The sequence below is a fragment of the Oncorhynchus nerka genome, linkage group LG28 (assembly GCF_034236695.1).
Source record: "Oncorhynchus nerka isolate Pitt River linkage group LG28, Oner_Uvic_2.0, whole genome shotgun sequence".
Taxonomy (NCBI): Eukaryota; Metazoa; Chordata; class Actinopteri; order Salmoniformes; family Salmonidae; genus Oncorhynchus; species Oncorhynchus nerka.
In genome coordinates, this window is record NC_088423.1 from 47,932,257 (window position 1) to 47,960,112 (window position 27,856).

The 27,856-nt window shown below is 42.2% G+C and overlaps 1 long non-coding RNA gene across 1 annotated transcript; it reads left to right on the forward strand.

Moving 5' to 3' along the window:
- Nucleotides 1–27,856, forward strand: LOC115113328 (uncharacterized). Its single transcript, XR_003861098.2, has 7 exons — nt 1–6,371; nt 6,496–6,579; nt 6,676–6,757; nt 6,835–6,987; nt 25,627–25,723; nt 25,921–26,122; nt 26,410–27,856. It is a non-coding gene; the product is annotated as an uncharacterized LOC115113328 (long non-coding RNA).

Here is a 27,856-nt window from a genome sequence, read left to right on the forward strand (position 1 = left end):
TACCCTGCATTCTGAATCAATTTTTCTCTTACCTAACCTTTTCGCCATTATTCCGTTCTCTCTTTGACAGGGCCGGGCCTAGGATTTTTTTTCTGGAGGCCAAATAGGAAAAAAATTCGATAGCGTCTCTGGTATTGTTCAGAGGGCCGGGCCAAATGTGCTGACGGGCCGTATCCGGCCCGCGGGCCGTAGTTTGGTGACCACTGGTGTAGACCAATTTGGCGTGACCCTGAACACCCTGTCATTTAGACTTGACACCTGTACACCTTAACGTCCAACCAGACTTCAGTGTAACAAACTGTAACCATAACTAAGAGGAGGCAGTACAACAGGAGTCAAGTCTCACTTGAGTTAGTGAATGAGTTAGTCTTTACTGTACAGGGTTAGCAGTTACGAGTGATGGCATACAACATACATGTTTGACCAATAAATAAATAACTTGTTTACATTTGATTTGAAATGTATTTGACAATGGATGCTCAATGCAAGAGCATTTGAGGAATATAACGGTTCCCTTTTCTATGTAGAAACATAAATCAGTCAGTATTATCAGTAATGGCACTCTCACTATGTCTAGTATGCAACATTCTCCCATTCTTTGTATGGGTGTATTTGCTTACATTTGGGTTTGAGCGGAGGTTGATATTTCTCCTCTACGACTGTATAAACATTGTTTTAGTGAGTTAGAATAAGAGGGGAATGAAAGGTCTCATTCAGGTGACCGTAGTGTACGTGTAGGTATGTACGGCAGGACCAAATCGGTGCAAGTGAGGATAGTGGGACTGAGGATGTAGTCAGTGACAGTGTACACGAAAGATGGGCGCCGAAGGGGATGGCTGCCTGTCTTACGGGCTCCTAACCAATTATGCTATTTTGTGTGTTTTTTTTCACATTGTAGTTATTTTGTACATAATGTTGATGATACTGGCTCTTTTGACCTAAAATAGCTTATGGATATCAGAACAGCGATTACTCACCTTGAACTGGACAAAGATTTTTTCTTTAATGATTCTGACGCAAGGATATAATGCCTCTCCCAGACAATGTCCAAATCCAAAGACTATAGCAGGAAGAACGAATGACTCGCTCAATAGGGAAGTGGTCAGATGACACGGATGCTACACTACAGGAATGTTGTGCTAGCACAGACTGGAATCTGTTCCCGGATTCATCCAATTGTATTGAAGAGTATATGTTAGAGGAAATTATGGTTGAAATGACTAATTATGTATACATTCCAATCAGAACTGACTAGTCCAAATGCTATAATGTACTGTACATATGAATTTTCTCTCTTGCTCCCATTCCCAATTGTATATAATGTAGTCAGGAGTTTAGTAACAATGAAGGTCTGTTCCTTAGTTCATTCATTGTACAATCTCCAGGTGGCAGGAACGGCCAATCTCCAGACTGTCTAAGAATGCTGATTTATACTGACTGACCTTGACTTCGTGCTGATAACGCGAAGGCTTGAGAGCTAGGGGGCCCCTCTACTTGTGAAATAGATAGAACGTTTAGAAAACGCTGACGTCATTTTCAGTTTATAACCTGTGGAAATATGTGTATGTGGCAGTACTCACTTGAATTAAACGCTGTTTACCTGGCTTTTAAGACTGGTCTCGATCTACTTCATGCATAATTAATGAACTTACACCTCATTAACCAGTTGCTCCTACCCTCTACTTTTTTGAACATTTTGTTAAAAATCGCGCAACATTTCAGCGCCCTGCTACTCATGCCAGGAATATAGTACGTTCATATGGTTAGAATGTGTGGATAGGAAACCCTCGGACGTTTTTAAAACTGGTTAAATCACGACTGTGGCTATAACATAACGTGCGTTACATCGGAAAGCGCAGGAAAACCTGATCACAGAAAATGGAAATAAATATCCTTGCGCCACTTCCAGCAATTGTTAACAGTGAGCCGAATTAGATAAGACCGAGCATTCAACTCCCACAGCATCCCCATGTTGTCTAGAGTCTTGTAAATTGAATCATCTTTGATTCTTGGTTGAACCGAAACAGGGGCACCACTTACCTCCAGTCTCCGCCCAGATCATTCTGGAAGAGCTCTCTCGTGAAATTTTTTCCAAGACGACAGCTAATGATTTTTACATCGCCTACGGATGATTTTTATCGCTCATTAACGTTTACTAATACCTAAAGTAGCATTACAAACGTATTTCGAAGTGTTTTGTGAAAGTTTATCGTCTACTTTTTTTATTTTAAAAAATGACGTTACGTTGTGAAATCGCTGTTTTTTTCGTTTATCACACAGTCTACATATAACAATATCTTGGCTTTATATGGCCCGATTTAATCGAAATAAAGACCCAATAGTGTTTATGGGACATCTAGGAGTGCCAACAAAGAAGATGGTGAAAGGTAATGACTGTTTTCTATTTTATTGTGCGGTTTGTGTAACGCCGAAATGCTAATTATTTTGTTTACGTCCCCTGCTGTGCTTTTGTGTTGTAGTGTATTGGTGCATGCTATCAGATAATAGCTTCTCATGCTGTCGCCGAAAAGCATTTTAAAAATCTGACTTGTTGCCTGGATTCACAACGAGTGTAGCTTTAATTCGATACCCTGCATGTGTATTTTAATGAACTTTTGAGTTTTAACTAATACTATTAGCATTTAGCGTAGCGCATTTGCATTTCCAGAGCTCTAGTTGGGATGCAAGCGTTCCAAGTAGAAGCAAGAGGTTAATGAACTAGAGCGAGTGCGAATTTGATTTTGGCTATAAAACATATAGGAATTTAGAAATTCCACTAACAGTATACCACCTCAGTCACCGGCTTCATCAATAAATGCATCGATGACGTCTTCCCCACAGTGACCGTATGTCCATATCCCAACCAGAAGCCATGGATTACAGGCAACATCCGCCGCATCCAACGAGCGGGAAACTAATCCGGATGCTTATAAGAATTCCTGCTATGCCCTCAGACAAAACCAATCAAATAGGCAAAGCCTCAATATAGGACTAAGATTGAATCGTACTACATCGGCTCTGATGCTCGTCAGTTGTGGCAGGGCTTGCAAACTATTATTCACATTGACGGGTCTGTAGTGGAACGGGTCGAGAGTTTCAAGTTCCTTGGTGTCCACATCATCAACAAACTATCATGGTCCAAACAAACCAAGAAAGTCGTGAAGAGGGCACAACAACACCATTTTCCTCTCAGGAGACTGAATAGATTTGGCATGGGTCCCCAGATCCTCAAAAAGTCCTACAGCTGCATCATCGAGAGCATCCTGACCGGTTGCATCGCCGCCTGGAATGGCAACTGCTCGGCATCCGACCGTAAGGTGTTAGAGGGTAGTGCGTACAGACCAGTACATCACTGGGGCCAAGCTTCCTGCCATCCAGGACCTACAGTTGAAGTCGAAAGTTTACATACAACTTAGCCAACTACATTTAAACTCAGTTTTTCACATTTCCTGACATTTAATCCGAGTAAAGATTCCCTGTCTTAGGTCAGTCAGGATCACCACTTTATTTTAAGAATGTGAAATGTCAGAATAATAGTAGATGCTTGGGGTCATTGCTTGGGGTCATTGTCCATTTGGAAGACTTATTTGCGACCAAGCTTTAACTTCCTGACTGATGTCTTGAGATGTTGCTTCAATATATCCATATAATTTTCCTTCCTCATGATGCCATCTATTTTGTGAAGTGCACTAGCCCCTCCTGCAGCAAAGCACCCCACAACATGATGCTGCCACCCCCGTGCTTCACGGTTGGAATGGTGTTATTCGGCCTGCAAGCCTCCCCCTTTTTCCTCCAAACATAACGATGGTCATTATGGCCAAACAGTTCTATATTGTTTCATCAGACCAGAGGACATTTCTCCAAAAAGTATGATCTTTGTCCCAATTGTGCAGTGCAAACCGTAGTCTGGCTTTTATATGGCGGTTTTGGAGCAGTGGCTTCTTCCTAGCTGAGCGGCCTTTCGGGTTATGTCGATATACGACTCGTTTTACTGTGGATATAGATACTATTATGCCTGTTTCCTCCAGCATCTTCACAAGGTCCTTTGCTGTTGTTCTGGGATTGATTTGCACTTTTCGCAGCAAAGTACGTTCATCTCTAGGAGACAGAACGTGTCACCTTCCTGAGCGGTATGACCGCTTCGTGGTCCCATGGTGTTTATACTTGCATACTATTGTTTGTACAGATGAACCAGACTTGTGGAGGTCTACTATTTTTTTTCTGAGGTCTTGGCTGATTTGTTTTGATTTTCCCATGATATCAAGCAAAGAGGCACTGAGTTTGAGGGTAGGCCTTGAAATGCATCCATTTTAGGCCTTGAAATACATTTTTAGCCTGTAATCAACCCCAAAATGCTGATGCTCCAGATACTCAACTAGTCTTAAGGCCAGTTTTATTGCTTATTTAATCAGTACAACAGTTTTCAGCTAACATAATTGCAAAAAGGTTTTCTAATGATCAATTAGCCTTTTAAAATGATAAACTTGGATTAGCTAACACAACATGCCGTTGGAACACAGGAGTGATGGTTGTTGATAATGAGCCTCTGTACTCCTATGTAGATATTCCATGTAAAAAATCTGCCGTTTCCAGCTACAATAGTCATTTACACCATTAACAATGTCTACACTGTATTTCTGATCAATTTGATGTTATTTTAATAAATTTAAAAAATTACATTTTATTTAAAAAACAAGGACATTTCTAAGTGATCCCAAACTTTTGAACGGTAGTGTGTATATCACCTTTATTTTAACAGGGAAGACATGTTGAGACCTAGGTCTCTTTTACAAATGCACCCTGTGTAAATATATATATATATATAGTGGCCAAAAGTTTTGTCTTTAGGTATTTTTGTCAGATGTTACTATGGAATACTGAAGTATAATTACAAGCATTTCATAAGTGTCAAAGGATTTTATTGACAATTACATAAAGTTGATGCAAAAAGTCAATATTTGCAGTGTTGACCCTTCTTTTTCAAGACCTCTGCAATCCACCCTGGCATGCTGTCAATTAACTTTTGGGCCACATCCTGACTGATGGCAGCCCATTCTTGCATAATCAATGCTTGGAGTTTGTCAGAATTTGCGGGGTTTTGTTTGTCCACCTGCCTCTTGAAGATTGACCACAAGTTGTCATTGGGATTAAGATCTGGGGAGTTTCCTGGCCATGGACCCAAAATATAGATGTATTGTTCCCTGAGCCACTTATTTATCACTTTTGCCTTATGGCAAGGTGCTCCATCATGCTGGAAAAGGCATTGTTCTTCACCAAACTGTTCCTGGATGGTTGGGAGAAGTTACTCTCGGAGGATGTGTCGGTACCATTCCTTATTCATGGCTGTGTTCTTAGGCAAAATTGTGAGTAAGCCCACTCCTTTGGCTGAGAAGCAACCCCACACATGAATGGTCTCAGGATGCTTTACTGTTGGCAAGACACAGGACTGATGCTAGCTCTCACCTTGTCATCTCCTTGTCATCTGTGAATACTTTCTGAAGGAACTGTACACCAGTGGAGGCTGCTGAGGGGAGGACGGCTCATAATAATGGCTGGAATGGAGCGAATGGAATGGCATCAAACAGATGGACACCATGTTTTTGATGTATTTCATACCATTCCACCTATTCCACTCCAGCCATTACCATGAGCCCGTGCTCCCCAATTAAGGTGCCATCAACCTTCTGTGATGTACACATTCAAATAAAACACAGTCATGGGAAGCACATATAAAACATCACAAATCACCCATAAAAATAGTTACTTTATATTGCCCGAACGGCACCAGAGCATCAAGATGAAATGTATTTTACATTTTGTCACAGCAATATGGTGCAACTAAGAATAACTAAAAGCAGATTTACCAAGCTCAGTGGAGACCCCAGGAACCGCGAGTTAACCAATTCTGTGAACGGGTTAAGCAACTCCGGTGTCCATACTTCAACAGCAAAGTTATGACTAAACATGATGTGTCCGTCATTCTTGAAAAAGAAAGGAGAGCCTCACACTCTAGGAACTCAGATGCAATAATTGAGTAACCTAACAACCAACGTTTCGACAGACGAGCTGTCTACATCAGGGTATAATATCATTCTCCCTCTTACAGCTTGAGCAGCTGGGGCGCGCACGTTCGTGCGTGTGAGCCTACTCATTTGTACGTGTTTGTTTGTGTTACATGTATATTTCTTAAGTGAATTCCCTAACGTGTGTGTGTTTGTGTGTGTGTGTGTGTGTGTGTGTGTGTGTGGATGGAGGGGAAGGTGAAGGCTCCAGACGGTCAGTCATTTGACTCCGAGGTACGGTTGTTCAAACGCTGTCAGGATCTATAGTCTCTCTTACTCACTCTGCTGGAGCAACAGCTTGAGGAGCAGGTAAACACTGTCAGTTTGTTGCTTTCCCCCTGGTTTGATGCTTCTCCTTGAATGGTTAAGGTTAGGATTGAGGGAGGGTCCTAGATCAGTGTTGATGTCTCTATCTCTCTATATCCCTCACTAGAAACAGATCCAAGCTTAGGATTCTAAGGCTGTGGAGGAGAAAGCAGCCAAGATCAAAGAGCGGGTGATGCTGAAACTGTGTGAGGTATAGTGCCTGTTAAGATGTAACCCGAATCTGTTGATATGTTTGTGTGGCTGTATGGCATCCGCTTAAGTGTTTATGTGGTTGTGCTGTTCTCAGTTTAGGGTGTAGAATGCAGTTCTGAGAGAGACCAACGTTCAGCAGGAGACTCAGATCCAAGAGCTACAGAAAAAGATGCAGGGTAAGGACCACAACAAAGACACACACACACACAAGTCCTTAGATAGACATTCACTCTGTTTCATGTGTGTGTTCCAGCCGTGGAACAGAAGCGAAAAGGTGTCTCAGCACCCTGACGTCTGGCTGTTTCCAGGTACAAGGGAAATCCCCCCAGTTCCTAACAGGCCTGAGCCCACCCAGAGGACCCTCAGCACCCAGCCTGAGGGAGAGGCCAAAGGGAGAACAACACCGGTCAGTCCCTACCTCCTCACTCCACATATCTACTGGATGACCACCACCGGTCATTTCCATGACTATCAAAAGCATAAACGGAACATGTAAAGTGGTCCGTAAAGTGTTTCATGAGCAGAAATAAAACATCCCAGACATTATCCATATGCACAAAAAGCTTATTTCTCTCAAATTTTGTGCTCAAATTTGTTTACATCCCTGTTACTGAGCATTTCTCATTTGCTAAGATAATCCATCCACTGGACTGGTGTGGCTTGTCAAGAAGCTGATTAAATAGCATGAACATTACACAGTTCTTGTGCTGGGGACAATAAAAGGCCACTCTAAAAAGTGCAGTTTTGTCACAAAACACAATGCCACAGATGTGTCAATTTTGAGGGAGTGGGTAATTGGCATGCTGACTGCAGGAATGTCCACCAGAGCTGTTGCCAGAGAATTGAATGTTCATTTATCTACCACATGCCGCCTCCAACATAATTTTAGAGAATTTGGCAGTAGTTCCAACTGGGCTCACAACTGCAGACCACGTGTAAACCACACCAGATCAGGACCTGCACATCCGGCTTCATCACCTGCAGGATCATCTGAGACCAGCCACTTGGACAGCTGATGAAACTGAGTATTTCTGTCTGTAATAAAGCCCTTTTGAGGGGAAGAACTCATTCTGATTGGCTGGGCCTGGCTCCCCAGTGGGTGGACCTATGCTCTCCAAGGCCCACCCATGGCTGAGCCTCTGCCCAGTAATGTGAAATCCATAGACTAGGGCCTAATGCATGTATTTCAATTGATTGATTTCCTTATATGAACTGTAACTCAGTAAAATAATTTAAATTGTTGCATGTTGTTATATTTTTGTTCAGTATAGTCCTATGTTCTTTACTCCTGGTCCCGGGGACCCACAGAGTGTGCAAGTTCTAGATCCTCTCCAACACTAACACACCTTAATAAACTTATCAATTAAGCATAATGCCTTTTAGATTAGTTGAATCAGGTGTGTTAGTACTGGGCTGAAACGAAAGCCCTGTAGGTTCCTGTACAGTATAGAGTAGTTATTTAGTAATGAGTTATTGTTACATAGTATATTACATTATATAGACATGAAGAGTGATTGTTTAAGTGTTGTTTATTTTCACTAATCTCTCGTGGACAGACTACGTGAACATGAGCTTCTGACCAAATTACGCAAGATTTTAGATCTGGTTTAACCGAGACACATTTTCACAGATAACACCACCAGCACAGGAGGGCTGTCAGTGCTGTGTGGGAGGGAGAGGGGGAGGTGTGTGTGAAGGGGGTGTATGTACGCTGCATTGCACTCGTCCCGGCAGCGAGACCTACCTCACTGCGTCCAATGACAGCAGCTGACATGGAGCGCACCAAGCGCCCCCACTTCCACCTGCCGGGGTCCGTGGAGGGGGGGGCTGGTGGAGAAGGAGGGGGTCGGAGAGAGGAAGCTAGAGGACTGATCCTCAGACAGACTCAACAAAACGCTTCCAGTCTCAGACTTGACTCCTCTTCCAGTGACCCCTCCGTCAACCCCAGCCCCATCTTCACACCCAGCCCTCACTCCCAAGCACCCTACCCACAACCTTCCTGAAGGAATGAAGGAAGAACCATATCTGCAGCACTCCACTAATCAGGCCTTTATGGTAGAGTGGCCAGACGGAAGGCAGTCCTCAGTAAAAGGCACATGACAGTTCGCTTGAAGATTGCCAAAAGGCACCTAAAGGACTCAGACCATGAGAAACAAGATTCTCTGGTCTGATGAAACCTCTTTGGCCTGAATGCCAAGCATCCCGCCTGGAGGAAACCTGGCACCATCTCTACAGTGAAGCATGGTGTTGGCAACATCATGCTGTGAGGATGTCTTTCAGCGACATTGGACTGGGAGACTAGTCAGGATCGAGGGAAAGATGAAGGGAGAAAACTACAGAGAGATCCTTGATGAAAACCTGCTCTTTTTTTCAAGTCAGTAAAGAACAAATTCTTATTTTCAATGACGGCCTAAGAACAGTGAGTTAACTGCCTGTTTAGGGGCAGAACGACAGATTTGTACCTTGTCAGCTCGGGGGTTTGAACTTGCAACCTTCCGGTTACTAGTCCAACGCTCTAACCACTTGGCTACCCTGCCGCCCCAGGGATAAATAAACCAGGGAAAATAAGCGACACCTGGAGGGGGTGGAGACAATCACAAGGACAGGTGAAACAGATCAGGGCATGACAAGGACATTCAGAGACTTGTCCCGAGCCACTCCTGCGTTGTCTTGGCTGTGTGCTTAGGGTCATTGTCTAGAGCGCTCGACCTCAGACTGGGGCAAAGGTGCTCCTACAGGACAATGACCCTAAGCATAAGTCCTTGTCATGCCCTGATCTGTTTCACCTGTCCTTGTGATTGTCTCCACCCCCTCCAGGTGTCGCTTATTTTCCATGGTTTATTTATCCCTGTGTTTCCTGTCTCTCTGTGCCAGTTCATCTTGTATGTTTAAGTCAACCAGCGTGTTTTTCCCATGCTTTTCTATTCTCTTTTACTAGTCCTCCCAGTTTTGACGTTTTTCTGGACTCCATTCCCGCCTGCCTGACCATTCTGCCTGCCCTGACCTCGAGCCTGCCTACCATTAGGTACCTTTTGGAACTGTGAACTGGTTTTGACTTTTTGCCAGTCCACGAACATTCTCTTCCCTACCCCTTTTTGAGTGTTTTTAAACATCTTGGACTCTAACCATCTGCCTCCCGTCTGCATCTGGGACTCGCCTTGTGCCCTTATAGTCCTTGAGTGGCCCCGCCAGAGCCCGGACTTGAACCCGATCGAACGTCTCTGGAGAGAGCTGAAAATAGCTGTGCAGTGACGCTCCCCATACAACCTGACAGAGCTTGAGAGGTTCTGCATAGAAGAATGGGATAAACTCCTCAAATACAGGTGTGCGAAGCTTGTAGCATCATACAAAAAAGACTCAAGGCTGTAATCGCAGCCAAAGGTGCTTCAACAAAGTACTGAGTAAAGGGTCTGAATACTTATGTAGATGTATATTTCCGGGGTTTTTATTTAATACATTTGCATTTCTAGAAACCTGTTTTTGTTTTGTCATTATGGGGTATTGTGTGTAGATTGATGAGGGGAAGAAACATTTAATCCATTTTAGAATAAGGCTGTAACTAACATAACAAAATGTGGAAAAAGTCAAGGGGTCTGAATACTTTCTGTGAGCACTGTATGCCGTATACCCACTTATACCCACGTATCAAAGGAGTGTAGTGGATGTACAGTGGCAAGAAAAAGTATGTGAACCCTTTGGAATTACCTGGATTTCTGCATAAATCGGTCATCAAATTTGATCTGATCTTCATCTATAAGGGCACAGGGCGAGACCCAGATGCAGACACTGGAGGCAGATGGTTCGAGTCTCTGATATTTATTATAATCCAAGGGGCAGGCAAGAGAATGGCCGTGGACAGGCAAAAGATCATAAACAAGGTCAGAGTCCAGGAGGTACAGAGTGGCAGGCAGGCTCGAGGTCAGGGCAGGCAGTATGGTCAGGCAAGCGGGTTCAGAGTCAAGGCAGTCAAGGGTCAAAACTGGGAGGACTAGCAAAAGAGCGATAAGAAAAAGCAGGCACACGGAAAAACACGCTGGGTGACTTGACAAGACAAACTGGTAGACAAACAGGGAACACTAGAATAAATTCCCAGGGACTAATGGGGAAAATTGTGACACCTGGAGGTGGGTGGAGACAATCACAAAGACAGATGAAACAGATCAGGGTGTGACACACAACAATAGACAAACATAGTGTGCTTAATAACACACAAATTATTGTATTTTTCTTGTCTATATTGAATATGTAATTGAAACATTCACAGTGTAGGTTGGAAAAGGTATGTACCCCTAGGCTAATGACTTCTCCAAAAGCAAATTGGAGTCAGGAGTCAGCTAACCTGGAGTCCAATCAATGAGACATGATTGGAGATGTTGGTTAGAGCTGCCTAGCCCTATAAAAACACTCACAAAATTTGAGTTTGCTATTCACAAGAATCATTGCCTGATGTGAACCATGCCTCCAACAAAAGAGATCTCAGAAGACCTAAGATTAAGTATCTGTAAAAGTCTTGATGTTCATCAGTCCACGGTAAGACAAATTGTCTATAAATGGAGAAAGTTCAGCACTGTTGCTACTCTCCCTAGGAGTGGCCGTCCTGCAAAGATGACTGCAAGAGCACAGTGCAGAATACTCAATGAGGTTAATAAGAAGAAACGTAGTGTCGGCTAAGGACTTACAGACATCTCTGAAACATGCCAACATCTCTGTTGACGAGACTACGATACTTAAAACACTAAACAAGAATGGTGTTCATGGGAGGACACCATGGAAGAAGCCACTGCTGTCCAAAAAAACATTGCTGCACGTCTGAAGTTTATAAAAGTACAGCTGAATGTTCCACAGCGCTACTGGCAAAATATTATGTGGACAGATGAAACTACAGTTGAGTTGTTTGGAAGGAACACACAACACTATGTGTGGAGGAAAAAAAGGCACAGCACTCCAACATCAAAACCTCATCTCAACTGTAAAGTATAGTGAAGGGAGCATCATGGTTTGGGGCTGCCTCGGGGCCTGGACAGCTTGCTATCATCGCCGGAAAAAGGAATTCCCAAGTATATCAAGACATTTTGCTGAAGAATGTTAGGCTATCTGTCCGCCAATTGAGCTCAACAGAAGTTGGGTGATGCAACAGGACAACGACCCAAAACACAGAAGTAAATCAACAACAGAAAGGCTTCAACAGAAGAAAATATGCCTTCTGGAGTGGCCCAGTCAGAGTCTTGACCTTAACCCGATTGAGATGCTTTGGCATGACCTCAAGAGAGCAGTTCGCACCAGACATCCCAAGAATATTGCTGAACTGAAACAGTTTTGTAAAGAGGAATGGTCCAAAATTCCTCCTGACCATTGTGCAGGTCTGATCCGCAACTACAGAAAACGTTTGGTTGAGGTTATTGCTGCCAAAGGATGGTCAACCAGTTATTAAATCCAAGGGTTCACATACTTTTTCTACCCTGCACTGTGAATGTTTACATGGTGTGTTCAATAAAGACATGAAAACATATTGTTTGTTAGTAGTTTAACTTCTTGCGTCGAGCCATCCCGGATCCGGTATCGTGACTACAGCCTCAAGCTCATTACCATAACGCAACGTTAACTATTCATCAAAATCGCAAATGAAATGAAATTAATCTATTTGCTCTCAAGCTTAGCCTTTTGTTAACAACACTGTCATCTCAGATTTTCAAAATATGCTCCTCAACCATTGCAAAACAAGCATTTGTGTAACAGTATTGATAGCTAACGTAGCATTTAGCATAGCATTTAGCGTTAGCATTCAGCAGGCAACATTTTCACAAAAAACAGAAAAGCATTCAAATAAAATCATTTACCTTTGAAGAACTTCTGATGTTTTCAATGAGGAGACTCTCAGATAGCAAATGTTCAGTTTTTCCTGAAAGATTATTTGTTTAGGACAAATCGCTCCGTTTTCTGCGTCACGTTTTGCTACGAAAAAAAACCTGTATCCAGGATTGTGTAAATCTATCAGCAAGCTCATTAGCATAACACAACGTTAACTATTCATGAAAATCGCAAATGAAATTAAATTAATCTATTTGCTCTCAAGCTTAGCCTTTTGTTAACAACACTGTCATCTCAGATTTTCAAAATATGCTTTTGAACCATAGCTAAACAAGCATTTGTGTAACAGTATTGATAGCCTAGCATAGGATTTTGCCTCTCTTTCAGCATGCAACATTTTCACAAAAACCAGAAAAGCATTCAAATAAAATCATTTACCTTTGAAGAACTTTGGATGTTTTCAATGAGGAGACTCTCAGATAGCAAATGTTCAGTTTTTCCTGAAAGATTATTTGTTTAGGACAAATCGCTCCGTTTTCTGCATCACGTTTAGCTATGAAAAAAAACCTGTATCCAGGATTGTGTAAATCTATCCGCAAGCTCATTAGCATAACACAACGTTAACTATTCATGAAAATCGCAAATGAAATTAAATTAATCTATTTGCTCTCAAGCTTAGCCTTTTGTTAACAACACTGTCATCTCAGATTTTCAAAATATGCTTTTGAACCATAGCTAAACAAGCATTTGTGTAACAGTATTGATAGCCTAGCATAGGATTATGCCTCTCTTTCAGCATGCAACATTTTCACAAAAACCAGAAAAGAATTCAAATAAAATAATTTACCTTTGAAGAACTTCAGATGTTTTCAATGAGGAGACTCTCAGTTAGATAGCAAATGTTCCGTTTTTACAAAAAATATTATTTGTGTCGACTAATCGCTCCGTTTTGTTCATCGCGTTTGGGTAAGGAAAAAAAATAAAAAATAAATATTAAGTCATTAAAACGCGAACTTTTTTCCAAATTAACTCCATAATATCGACAGAAACATGGCAAACCAATGTTTAGAATCAATCCTCAAGGTGTTTTTCACATATCTATCGACGATAAAATCCATCGTGGCAGTTGACTTTCTCTTCTGAAGAAATGGAACGCGCATGGACCTACAGATTATGCAATAATTTTGACACAGGACACCGGGCGGGACACCAGGTAAATGTAGTCTCTTATGGTCAATCTTCCAATGATATGCCTACAAACACGTCACAATGCTGCAGACACCTTGGGGAAACGACAGAAATGGCAGGCTCATTCCTGGCGCATTCACAGCCATATAAGGAGACATTGGAACACAGCGCCTTCAGAATCTGGGGCATTTCCTGTATGAAACTTCATCTTGGTTTCGCCTGTAGCATTAGTTCTGGGGCACTCACAGATAATATCTTTGCAGTTTTGGAAACGTCAGAGGTTTGTCTTTCCAAGGCTGTCAATTCCATGCATAGTCGAGCATCTTTTCGTGACAAAATATTGCGCTTAAAACGGGCACGTCTTTTTATCCAATAATGACATAGCGCCCCCATAGGTTGAAGAGGTTAAGTAGACTGTGTTTTGTCTATTGTTGTGACCTAGATGAAGATTTACCCAGAAATCCAGGTATTTTCGATGGGTTCACATACTTTTTCTTGCCACTGTATATGTAATATCAAATAATAAGGCTGATGGAACAGATATTATATTCTTATTGGCAACAGCCTTGGTTTATCAAATGATTGCCTCGTCTGGTTCACCAACTACTTCTCTGATAGAGTTCAGTGTGTCAAATCAGATGGCCTGTTGTCCGGACCTCTGGCAGTCTCTATGGGGGTGCCACAGGGTTCAATTCTCGGGCCGACTCTCTTCTCTGTATACATCAATGATGTCGCTCTTGCTGCTGGTGATTCTCTGATCCACCTCTACGCAGACAACACCATTCTGTATACTTCTGGCCCTTCTTTGGACACTGTGTTAACAAACCTCCAGACGAGCTTCAATGCCATACAACTCTCCTTCCGTGGCCTCCAACTGCTCTTAAATGCAAGTAAAACTAAATACATGCTCTTCAACCAATACCTGTCCGCACCTGCCCGCCCATCCAGCATCACTACTCTGGACGGTTCTGACTTAGAATATGTGGACAACTACAAATACCTAGGTGTCTGGCTAGACTGTAAACTCTCCTTCCAGACTCACATTAAGCATCTCCAATCCAAAATTAAATCTAGAATCGGCTTCCTATTTCGCAACAAAGCATCCTTCACTCATGCTGCCAAACATACCCTCATAAAACTGACTATCCTACCGATCCTTGACTTCGGCGATGTCATTTATAAAATAGCCTCCAACACTCTACTCAGAAAATTGGATGTTGTCTATCACAATGCCATCCGTTTTGTCACCAAAGCCCCATATATTTCCCACCACTGCGACCTGTACGCTCTCGTTGGCTGGCCATCGCTTCATACTTGTCGCCAAACCCACTGTCTCCAGGTCATCTACAAGTCTCTGCTAGGTAAAGCCCCGCCTTATCACAGCTCACTGGTCACCATAGCAGCACCCACCCATAGCACGCGCTCCAGCAGGTATATCTCACTTGTCACCCCCAAGCCAATTCCTACTTTGGCCGCCTTTCCTTCCAGTTCTATGCTGCCAATGACTGGAACAAACTGCAAAAATCACTGAAGCTGGAGACTCTTATCTCCCTCACTAGATTTAAGCATCAGCTGTCAATGCAGCTCACAGATCACTGCACCTGTACATAGCCCATCTGTAAACAGCCCATCCAACTACCTCATCCCCATACTGTATTTATTTATCTTGCCCCTTTGCACCCCAGTATCTCTACTTGCACATTCATCCTCTGCACATCTACCATTCCAGTGTTTAATTGCTATATTGTAATTACTTCGCCACCATGGCCTATTTATTGCCTTACCTCCCTTTGCTTACCTCACTGTATTTTCACTCACTGTATTTAGACTTTTCTTTTTTTCTACTGTATTATTGACTGTATGTTTGTTTATTCCATGTGTAACTCTGTGTTGCTGTATGTGTCGCGCTGCAGTGCTTTATCTTGGCCAGGTCGCAGTTGTAAATGAGAACTTGTTCTCAACTAGCCTACCTGGTTAAATAAAGGTGAAATAAATACTTTAAAAAAAGATCAGAATGTTTAGCTTGTTGATAAACTATTATTTCTTCACACAGCAGTAGACCTATGTGTGAATGTTCCAAAATACAATTTGTGGAGCACCGCACAAGCGGTTTCATGGACAGTAATAGACATATCCATTAGACATTTTGAGAGGGGGGGATCTAAAGATGTAACAACTATCATGGCTTGCTAATATAACTAGGATAATGCCTTTGGTTACTAGACAATGAAGGAAAGTTGAATGAAGAACAGGAGAAAGGGTGAATGCATATGAGGAAGTCTTTATAAAATAATTGCCTCCACGTTTCTATGGTGGGATTTTGGCTATAGGCTACTTTGAAGCAAAGAAAGACATGCCTCATAACATGAAGTAAAACACCCAGGTTTAAAAGAAAATAAGGAATAGGAAACATTTTGCGATGCTAATGATAGGCCTAACCGTCTTCTGGTAGATGAAAAGGCTTTCCCCAAAACCTTATCAACTAAATGTTAGCTAGTTATAAAGTAGCCTATGCCTACCTGGCAAAATTATATCATGATTATTTGCATCTATTTGCATCTATCCAGTTGTTTTGCATACTCCATCACTAGTGCTACAGAAACACTGCTAACCAAACAATAGTGCTAGGTGCCTGCACACTTGAATTAAAGAGTAACTTCACTTTCTTAAGAAATTGTGCATTGTAACTGCAGATGGAACAGTATAACTTTAGACCGTCCCCTCGCCCATACCCGGGCGCGAACCAGGGACCCTCTGCACACATCAACAACAGTCACCCACGAAGCATCGTTACCCATCGCTCCACAAAAGCTGCGGCCCTTGCAGAGCAAGGGGAACTACTACTTCAAGGTCTCAGAGCAAGTGACGTCACCGATTGAAACGCTATTTAGCGCGCACCACCACTAACTAAGCTAGCCGTTTCACATCCGTTACACAGATAACAGTTAGAGTGCAGTATAACTGCAGTTATTCAGCAATTACTGCGTCCAAAATTCCACAGTCGACTGCAGTTACTGCACTTTTACTGCAGTTTCTATTTTTGTACGGGGCCTGTGGGGAAAACAACCTGTGGTCACCTTGTTTATGTCATTGGCTCACAGCAAAAACTTGACATTTTTCAATCATAATTTTATTTTTGTCTGCTTATTTTAGTCAATTACAAAACTACATTTAAGAAAAGTACAACATGTCTAAACATGACGTTTCAACATTGCCTACTACCGAGCGTTCTCACTACTTAGAAAAACATAATATTGTAGGGCTTCCCTCATGCCCCTTTTAATGACGGTGCTAGCAACCACGTGAGTGAGTGCTGGCTAGCTACCGACCTGATACTTCAGGATATTGGCAGTGAGGCCCCTTATCTACTTCCCCAGAGTCTGATGAACTCGTGGATAGCCAATGCTAACTAGGACTATTGTGCTAACGCTAGTTAGCAATTGCGCTAGCTCTAGTGAGCAACTTCCTTCAAACTGTACCCAGAGACATAAAGTTCATCTGATTCTCCCTTACAAAAAATATTGCAGTCAGATTACAGTATAACTGCAGTATGCTGCAAATACTGAGTCCAAAATAACAGTTTTTTTACTGCAGTAATTTTGCAGTGTACTGCAGTTAGAGTGCAGTATAACTGCAGTTGAACTGCAATACACTGCAGTTATTCTGCTATCTTTTTTTGTAAGGTGATTGCCAAAATCTTGAAGTATACCTTTTAGCTAGACATGACCAACAACACAAACAAACAGACTATACAGCTACAAGTAGTGAGTTGCAAACGGGCTATACTTAACAAGTTGAATGTCTTGTGTGATGAAATGTTTTCCAAACACATATTGTTTCACTTGCAGCCCACCTGGATACCGGGTCTGCACATTTCCCACTCTCCCACACCGAATACCCTGAAGCTACAGGGCTCTTCTCGCAGGCTCTATTTCCCTAAATGGGAGCATTGCGAACCGTAGGTCGGGATTTTTGACCTGGTTACATGTACAGTTGAAGTCAGAAGTTTACATGCACTTAGGTTGAGTCATTAAAACTTGTTTTTCAACAACTCTTCAAATTTCCTGTTAACAAACTATAGTTTTGTCGGATAGGTCGGATAGGAGATCTACTTTATGCATGACAAAAGTAATTCTTCCAACAATTGTTTACAGACAGATTATTTCACTTATAATTCACTGTATCACAATTCCAGTGGGTCAGAAGTTTACATACACTAAGTTGACTGTGCCTTTAAACAGCTTGGAAAAGTTTAAATGAGTCATGGCTTTAGAAGCTTCTCATAGGCTAATTGACGTAATTTGAGTCAATTGGAGGTGTACCTGTGGATGTATTTCAAGGCCTACCTTCAAACTCAGTGCCTCTTTGCTTGACATCATGGGAAAATCAAAAGAAATCAGCCAAGACCTCAGAAAAAGAATTGTAGACCTCTACAAGTCTTGTTCATCCTTGGGAGCAATTTCCAAACGCCTGAAGGTACCACGTTCATCTGTACCAACAATAGCACACAATTATAAACACCATGGGACCACGCAGCCGTCATACCGCTCAGGAAGGAGACGCATTCTGTCTCCTAGAGATGAACGTACTTTGATGTGAAAAGTGTAAATGAACCCAGGACAACAGCAAAGGACCTTGTGAAGATGATGGAGGAAACAGGTGCAAAAGTATCTATATCCACAGTAAAGCGAGACCTATATCGACATAACCTGAAAGGCCGCTCATCAAGAAAGAAGTCGCTGCTCCAAAACCGCAATAGAAAAGCCAGACTACGGTTTGTAACTGCACATGGGGACAAAGATTGTACTTTGGGAGAAATGTCCTCTGGTCTGATGAAACAAAAATAGAACTGTTTGGCCATAATGACCATTTTGAAGGAAAAAGGGGGAGGTTTGCAAGCTGAAGAACACCATCCCAACCGTGAAGCACGGGTGTGGCAGCATCATGTTGTGGGGGTGCTTTGCTGCAGGAGGGACTGGTGCACTCCACAAAATAGATGGGATCATGACGAACGAAAATTATCTGCATATATTGAAGCAACATCTCAAGACTCAAGACAGTCAGGAAGTTAAAGCTTGGTCTTCCAAATGAACAATGACCCCAAGCATACTTCCAAAGTTGTGTCAAAATGGCTTAAGGACAACAAAGTCAAGGCATTGGAGTGGCCATCACAAAGCCCTGAACTCAATCCCATAGAAAAATTGTGGACAGAACTGAAAAGCATGTGCGAGCAAGGAGGCCTACAAACCTGACTCAGTTACACCAGCTCTGTCAGGAGGAATGGGCCCAAATTCACCCAACTTATTGTGGGAAGCTAGTGGAAGGCTACCCGAAATTTTTGACCCAAGTTAAACCATTTAAAGGCATTGCTGCCTTTACTATTATTCTACTATTATTCTGACATTTCACATTCTTAAAATAAAGTGGTGATCATAACTGACCTAAAACAGGGAATTTTTACTTGGATTAAATGTCAGGAATTATGAAAACTGAGTTTAAATGTATTTGGCTAAGGTGTATGTAAACTTCCGACTTCAACTGTACATTGAACAGCACATCAGCTTTTTGGCACATTTTGTTGTTTCTGTTAAAAACTAATGGGGCTCAATGGAAAATAATGTTTGTTTTGGCCAATTTGTGTGCATTGTTGAGGGGAATTCCTTCTTATGAAGTGAATATTGACTTGGAGTAGACAATGACACCTGATACTATACACACCACTCTCCACCTGTGTGTGTGTGTGTGTGTGTGTGTGTGTGTGTGTGCAGACACGTGCACAAATAGGGGTCGACCTGAGCACGAGAACCTGCCCCTTTGCCCTCCCACTCGCCAAGTGCCCTTTTGGGTGGTGGTATAATTAAAACATTGTTGTTCTGAACCCAGAATGTGTGGTGTGCCCATATTGGTAAAACATTCCACTACTTCCGTAGTCAGGAAGATAAGATACACAACTCATTCACTTATACCCATATACATGTCTTCTCTACTCTCATATCTTCCCATTCACCATACTTTATCGCAGTGGTGTGGGAGGCTCGGGTGAAGGAGGTGGACAGGCGACATGAGTCGGACGAAGAGCTGAAATCATGCGGGAGGGGCTTACAAGCCACGCCCCACACCATAGTTTTCAAAGTCAAATCTGTAATTAGGTCACTCAGGAACATTCACTGTCTTCTTGGTATCAACTCCAGTTTAAATTAGTGTTTTATGTTATTGTCCCCCAGTCTTTGCCGATGACAAGCATACCCATAACATGATGCAGCCACCACCATGCTTGAAAATATGGAGAGTGGTACTCAGTGATTTGTTGTGTTGGATTTTCCCCAAACGTAACGCTTTGTATTCAGGACAGAAAGTTAATTCCTTTGACACATTTTGTGTCGTATTACTTTAGTGCCTTGTTGCAAACAAGATGCATGTTTTGTAATATTTGGATTTTGTACAGGCTTCCTTCTTTTCACTCTGTCGTTTTGGTTATTTGTGGAGTAACTACAATGTTGTTGATCCATCCACAGTTGTATCCTATTACAGCCATTAAACTCTGTAACTGTTTTAAAATCACCATTGGCCTAATCTTTGTTACCCAGAAATACAATTTTCGCTAAAATTTTCACTTCCAATTTACACGTGAATCTGTCCACGAGAGATTACCATTGGCCTTATGGTGAAAACTCTGAGCGGTTTCCTTTCTCTCCGACAACTCAGTTTTGAAGGACACCTGTATCTTTGTAGTGACTGGGTGTTTTGATACACCATCCAAAATATAATTAATAACTTCACCATACTCAAAGGGATATTCAGTGTCTATTTTTTTTTTTTATCCAACAATCGGTGCCCTTCTTTGCGAGGCATTGGAAAATCTCCCTGGTCTTTGTGCTTGAATTTGTGCTTGAAATTCATTACTTGACTGATAGACCTTACAGATAATTATATGTGTTGGGTACCGAGTTGGGATACTATTTAAAAATATATATTATTGCACACAGAGTGAGTCCATGCAACTTTTTGTGATTTGCACATTTTTACTCCTGAATGCTTTGCCCAGAGTGCTTTGTAGGTGTGCCTGACCAACCCAGAGCTACAGAACGAGTTCTTCTGTCAGCTCATCAAATAGACACGTAAGAGACAGACCCAACAGCCCAGACCCTTGCTGGTACACATGCACACTCTACACCACAGGGGGGCAGCATGAGTACATGTAAAGCTACAAACAGTCCACATCTGACAAATGCAATGGCTTGTGGCGGTCATGAATAGACTTTTGTTAATGCATTATGCCTGCACTAAACTGGAACATGCGGAGTATGTATTTGAATTTGCACTAGTGAACTGCAAAGGATTTAAACAGTTTGCCCTTATCTAGTGTGGATGTGTAGGGAGATGACCCTATACAACGAAGGCATGGAGACTCCAGGTGAGAACACACTCACATATGCACGCATGCAAGTTGTCCCTAGTCTGACTTCCTTGTCTCTCATTTGGTCTCTTTACCAGTTAGTGTAGAGAGAGAGAGAGAGAGAGAGAGAGAGAGAGAGAGAGAGAGAGAGAGAGAGAGAGAGAGAGAGAGAGAGAGAGAGAGAGAGAGAGAGAGAGAGAGAGAGAGAGAGAGAGAGAGAGAGAGAGAGAGAGAGAGAGAGAGAGACGGCATCAGTAGCAAGGCATTTCAGGCATGCGCAGACCAGCTTGCATTACCGACCTTTTCTATTGTATTATTGACTGTATGTTTGTTTATACCATGTGTAACTCTGTGTTGTTGTTTGTGTCGCACTGCTTTGTTTTATCTTGGCCAGGTCGCAGTTGTAAATGAGAACTTGTTCTCAAATAACCTAACTGGTTAAATAAAGGTGAAATTTTTAAAAAATACCCGAAACACTAAGACCTCCACTGAGGAACAGCTCGGGTAAGCTGCTGGAATGTGTTCTATTATACAGACCTGGGTTCAAATACTTTTAGCTGGGTTTGATTGAGGTTTCCTGGCGCAATGGAACCAATAGAATAGTTGTAAAAGTGCAAGGCTCGCTCATCTGGCACTCAGAGGAGGCTAAAGCAAACACTGAAAGTATTTGAAAGATTTTAAATAGTTTTTGGACACAGGTCTGGTATTATATCCTTATTTACCCAAGTTTCACACACCATTCTAGGGGGATTTCTATTCTCTCGCGGTCTGACTCTCACATGCTTTCTGTTATTTATTAACCCCCTCACATACTCTGTCAATGATGAATGACCTTCTCCCACCCCCCAGGCAACTGTACCGGTGTCTGTCAACCCGATGGTCATCAATCAGGGGTCGAAGATCATCCGAGTGTGTATACATCTACCTGACTGTGGCCAGGAAGTGGCCTCTTTTTGGGGCCAAGCTGTTTGAAGCTGAGTTATGTGCGTGCGTACTGGACAACGACCAATTAAGTTCTTTAAAAATACTTCCGCAGTTCTTTAAAAATACTTTAGCTTTAAGATTTCAATTCATTGGAACTATGGAGCCTATCCCAAACCATGAAAAACACCATCAGATCATTATTCCTTTTCCACCAAACTTTACAGTTGGCACTATGCATTGGAGCAGGTAGCGTTCTCCTGGAATCCGTCAAACCCAGATTTGTCCGTCGGACGGCCATGGAAACCCATTTCATGAAGCTCCCCTGACGAACAGTTATTGTGCTGACGTGGCTTCCAGAGGCAGTTTTGAACTCGGTAGTGAGTGTTGCAACTGAGGAGAGACGGTCCCGTTCTGTGAGCTCGTGTAGCCTACCACTTTGTGGCTGAGCCATTGTTGCTCCTAGATGTTTCCAATTCACAATAAAAACACTTACAGTTGACCTGTGGCAGCTCTAGCGGGGCATAAATTTGATGAACTGACTTGTTAGTTTTTTTTCCCCTCATCAATCTACACAAAATACTCCATAATGACAAAGCAAAAACTGTGTTTAACTTTTGCTCATTTCTTTAAAATGTAAATGTACATTGTTGAAGCCCCTTTGGCAGCGATTACAGTCTTGAGTCTTACTGGGTATAACGCTAAAAGCTTAGCACACCTGTATTTGGGGAGTTTCTCTCATTCTTCTCTGCAAATCCTCTCAATCTCTGTCAGGTTGGATGGGGAGTGTTGCTACACAACTATTTTCAAGTCTCTCCAGAGATGTTTTATCAGGTTCAAGTCCGGGCTCTGGTTCAAGTCCGGGCCACTTAAGGACATTCAGAGACTTGTCCCGAAGCCACTCCTGCATTGTCTTGGCTGTGTGCTTAGGGTCTTTGTCCTGTTGGAAGGAGAACATTCATCCTAGTCTGAGGTCGTGAGCACTCTGGAGCAGGTTTTCATCAAGGATCTCTCTTTACTTTTCTCCGTTCATCTTTGCCCCGATCCTGACTAGTCTCCAGGTCCCTGCGCTGAAAAACATTGCCACAGCATGAGGCTGTCAACACCATGCTTCACCGTAGGGATGGTGCCAGGGTTCCTCCAGACGTGACACTTAGCATTCAGGCCAAGCAGGCTGTCATGTGCATTTTACTGAGAAGTGGCTTCCGTCTGGCCACTCTACCATAAAGGCCTGATTGGTGGAGTGCTGCAGAGATGGTTTTCCTTCTGGAAGGTTCTCCCATCTCCACAAAGGAACTCGAGAGCTCTGTCAGAGTGACCATCATGTTCTTGGTCACCTCCCTGACCAAGGCCCTTCTCCCTCGAATGCTCAGTTTAGGAAGAGTCTTGGTGGTTCCAAACTTCTTCCATTTAAGAATGATGGTAGCCACTGTGTTCTTGGGGACCTTTAATGGAGCAGACAATTTTAAGGACCCTTCCCCCTCAGATCTGTGCCTCGACACAATCCTGTCTCAGAGCTTTACAGATAATTCCTTTGACCTCATGGCTTGGTTTTTGCTCTGACATGCACTGTCAACTGTGGGACCTTATATACAGTACCAGTAAAAAGTTTGGACACACCTACTCATTCAAGGGTTTTTCTTTATTTTCACTATTTTCTACATTGTAGAATAATAGTGAAGACATCGAAACCTGGAAATAACACATATGGAATCATCTAGTAACCAAAAAAAGTGCTAAACAAATCAAAATATATTTTAGATTTTAGATTCTTCAATAGCCACCCTTTCCCTTGATGACAGCTTTGCACACTCTTGGCGTTTTCTCAACCAGCTTCATGAGTAGTCACCTGGAATGCATTTCAATTTCAACAGGTGTGCCTTGTTAACAGTTCATTTGTGGAATTTCTTAGTTGTTAGATAGTTGTTGTGAAATTGTTAGGTTAGATTACTCGTTGGTTATTACTGCATTGTCGGAACTAGAAGCACAAGCATTTCGCTACACTCGCATTAACATCTGCTAACCATGTGTATGTGACAAATCACATTTGATTTGATTTAAGAAGAAGAGACTTGCTTGGGCCAAGAAACACGAGCAATGGACATTAGACCGGTGGAAATCTGTCCTTTGGTTTGATGAGTCTAAATTTGAGATTTTTGGTTCCAAACCGCCATGTGAGTAGGTGAATGGATGATCTCCACGTGTGGGTCCCACCATGAAGCATGGAGGAGGAGCCGTGATGGTGTGGGTGTGCTTTGCTGATGACACTCTCTGTGATTTATTTAGAATTCAAGGCACACTTAACCTGCATGGCTACCACAGCATTCTGCAGCGATAAGCCATCCCATCTGGTTTGCGCTTAGTCGCACTATCATTTGTTTTTCAACATGACAATGACCCAAAACACACCTCCAGGCTGTGTAAGGGCTATTTGACTAAAAAGGAGAGTGATGGAGTGCTGCATCAGATGATCTGGCCTCCACGATCACCTGACCTCAACCCAATTGAGATGGTTTGGGATGAGTTGGACCGCAGAGTGAAGGAAACTCAGCCAACAAGTGCTCAGCACATGTGAGAACTCCTTCAAGACTTTTGGAAAAGCATTCATCATGAAGCTGGTTGAGAGATTGCCAAGAGTGTAAAAAGATGTCTTCAAGGCAAGTGGTGGCTACTTTGAAGAATAGAAAATATATTTTGATTTGTTTAATACTTTTTTGGTTACTACATGATTCCATATGTGTTATTTCATAGTTTTGATATCTTCACTATTATTTTACAATGTAGAAAATAGTAAAAATCAAGAAAAACCCTTGAATGAGTAGCCGTGTCCAAACTTTTGATTGGTACTGTAGACAGGTGTGTGCCTTTCCAAATCATGTCCAATCAATTTAAATTACCACAGATGGACTGCAATCAAGTTGTAGACACATATCAAGGATGATCAATGGAAACAGGATGCAGCTGAGTTCAATTTTGAGTTTCATAGCAAAAGGTCTGAATACTTATGTAAAGAAGGTATTTCATTTATTTATTTTGCAAAAATTTCTAAAAAACCATTTTCACTGTGACATTATGGGGTATTGTGTGTAGTTTGCTGAGGAAAATGTTTTATTTAATCAATTTTAGAATAAGGGTGTTAACGTAAAACAAAGTGTGTAAAAAGTCTAGGGGTCTGAATTCTTTCCGAAGGCACTGTATCGTGTACTTCCGGTACACATTAGTAACGGATGTGATTTATTTCATCTTAGAGTTAGCCTTCATGAAGCGATGATTGTTATCATTTAATGTCATAGAGCAGGGCAGCAGGTTAGTGGTTAGAGCGTTGGGCCAGTAACCGAAAGGTTGCTAGATCAAATCCATGTGCTGATAAGGCAGTTAACCCACTATTCCTAGGCCCTCATTGTAAATAATAATTTGTTCTAAACTTACTTGCCTTGTTAAATGAGGAAAAAAAATAGATAGATAAAAAGTAGTATGTATTATTTGCATTGAATGACATAGAGATGATCACCTGTTGATATTTCTCTGTGCTCTCCCCTGATTTGTCTCTCTGTCCACGTGATTGTTCAGTCCACCATGCCTGTGGCAGGCAGTGCATGAGGATGGCATCCGCTCATTTATATCTCTGTCTTTACCAGTGAAGACTATATTCGTCTTTGGGTTTATGCATGGTTTCCTGTTTGTCTTTCTTCTCACTACGCCTGTCATTCTCCATGTTCCATTCTACTGCAGACAGGACTTTATGCTAATAGTAAGCCAGAGCATCGGCAGTAATGCTACCAAAGACAAGCCCACAGAGAAACACCTGTTCACCATGGTCACCTCCAGAGTAAGTGTGTGTGAGGCGCACAGACACACACACACACACACTCTCTCTCTCTCTCTCTCTCTCTCTCTCTCTCTTGTGCGCTTTCACTCTCCTACTCTCTCTCTCTCTCTCTCACCACAGCTTCCAGAGTCAGAGGCTCAAATTAGCTGTGCATGTTGATTTGCACTCATGTGAGGAGGTCCCGTTTTGTTTTGCAGATCAGGGAGTTGACCCTTCTCATCTCCAGCTACATCAACAGCGCTCCTTCAACAAACAGAAAGCCACTCCCCACCACCTCTCTGCCCTCGTCTTACTGGTGGCTCAGCCTGTCGATCTCAAGAGCAAAACGCTAAGGAGCAAGTCAACACGAGCGGTGGGCAGACCTAGCAAGGCACCTACTCTCCTGTGATCCCCTCCAAGGTGAGTGTGTGATAAACACACACTCACTCACCCTCTCTCTTGTGAGGTCTCGCTCTCCTCCTACTCTCTCTCCCTGGTGTGATCGTCCCCTACAGGCTGTAAGTACAACCACATATATCAGGCCAGGGGATCAGCAGCGTACGTGGAATTAGTGTTGTGTTCAATAGGTACAAAATGGATTGAAACAGGGAGGCACAATCGTAACCTGTCCAATGAGAAACAATCCTTTTATTTTTACGTTGTGGCTTAATGAACACCACCCAGTCTCTTCTCTTTTCTCATGACAGGGGACTGAGGAACTCCAGTGCAGAGACTTATGACATGGTACATGGTACAATGGTCAATAGTGAGCCATGTCTCATCACAGGACACTTTCATTCATTCAGCTGTTGATTCTTCTGTTCACGCACCAAAAAGAGAAATGTCTGTATTATTTATTGACAGACAGCCTTAAACTCCAAAGCCTTCTATGATTGAAGCTTGTCAGTATCTTCTATTGCTTGTTTTATATTCTTTGTAACTCTGTAGTCAATGTTTACTTCCTGCCTTGTAACTTTTGTACCTCTGGATACTTTTCTTCTTGAATTACTGGGACTTATAATGCCAATTTCCAACAGAGGAGCTTTATGTGTTATTTCTGGGTGTGAAATAACTAAAGGAAACCAAAATGATCCGTGTGTGTATGATATAGCCTTAAAGGGCCAATCCGGAGCTTCAACAATAACAAAGTGGACACCCTGTTGAACCATGTCGTGAAGCTAAACAGTGTTTGTTTACATTGACTTCATTTACAAACATTTGAGTAAAACAACATTATATCTGGGTTCTGATGGGGTATGATAGTTGAAGTAATTTTCTTCAATAATCAATGGCTATATATACATATAAAGATAATATATATATATATACTACCGTGCAAAAGTTTGGGGTCACTTACAAATACAGTGTAGACATTGTTAATGTTGTAAATGACTATTGTAGCTGGAAACGACTGATTTTCTATGGAATATCTACATAGGCGTTCAGAGGCCCATTATCAGCAACCATCACTCCTTTGTTCCAATGGCACGTTGAGTTAGCTAATTGAAGTTTATCATTTTTAAAGGCTAATTTATCATTAGAAAACCCTTTTGCAATTACGTTAGCACAGCTGAAAACTGTTGTTCTGATTGAAGAAGCAATAAAACTGGTCTTCTTTAGACTAGTTGAGTATCTGGAACATCAGCATTTGTGGGTTTCGAATACAGGCTCAAAATGGCCAGAAACAAATAACTTTCCTCTAAAACTAGACAGTCTATTCTAGTTCTGAGAAATGATGGCTATTCCATGTGAGAAATTGCCAAGAAACTGAAGATCTTGTACACCGCTGTGTACTACTCCCTTCACAGAAAAGTGCAGACTGGCTCTAACCAGAATAGAAAGAGGAGTGGGAGGCCCCGGTGCACAACTGAGCAAAAGGACAAGTACAGTAGAGTGTCTAGTTTGAGAAACAGACACCTCACAAGTCCTCAACTGGCAGCTTCATTAAATAGCTAAATTAAATAAAAAATGTCAGTCTCTCGATGTGCAAAACTGATAGAGACATACCCCAAGCGACTTACAGCTGTAATCGCAGCAAAAGGTGGCGCTACAAAGTATTAACTTAAGGGGGTTGAATAATTTTGCACGCCCATTTTTTCAGTTTTTGATTTGTTAAAAAAGTTTGAAATATCCAATAAATGTCATTCCACTTCA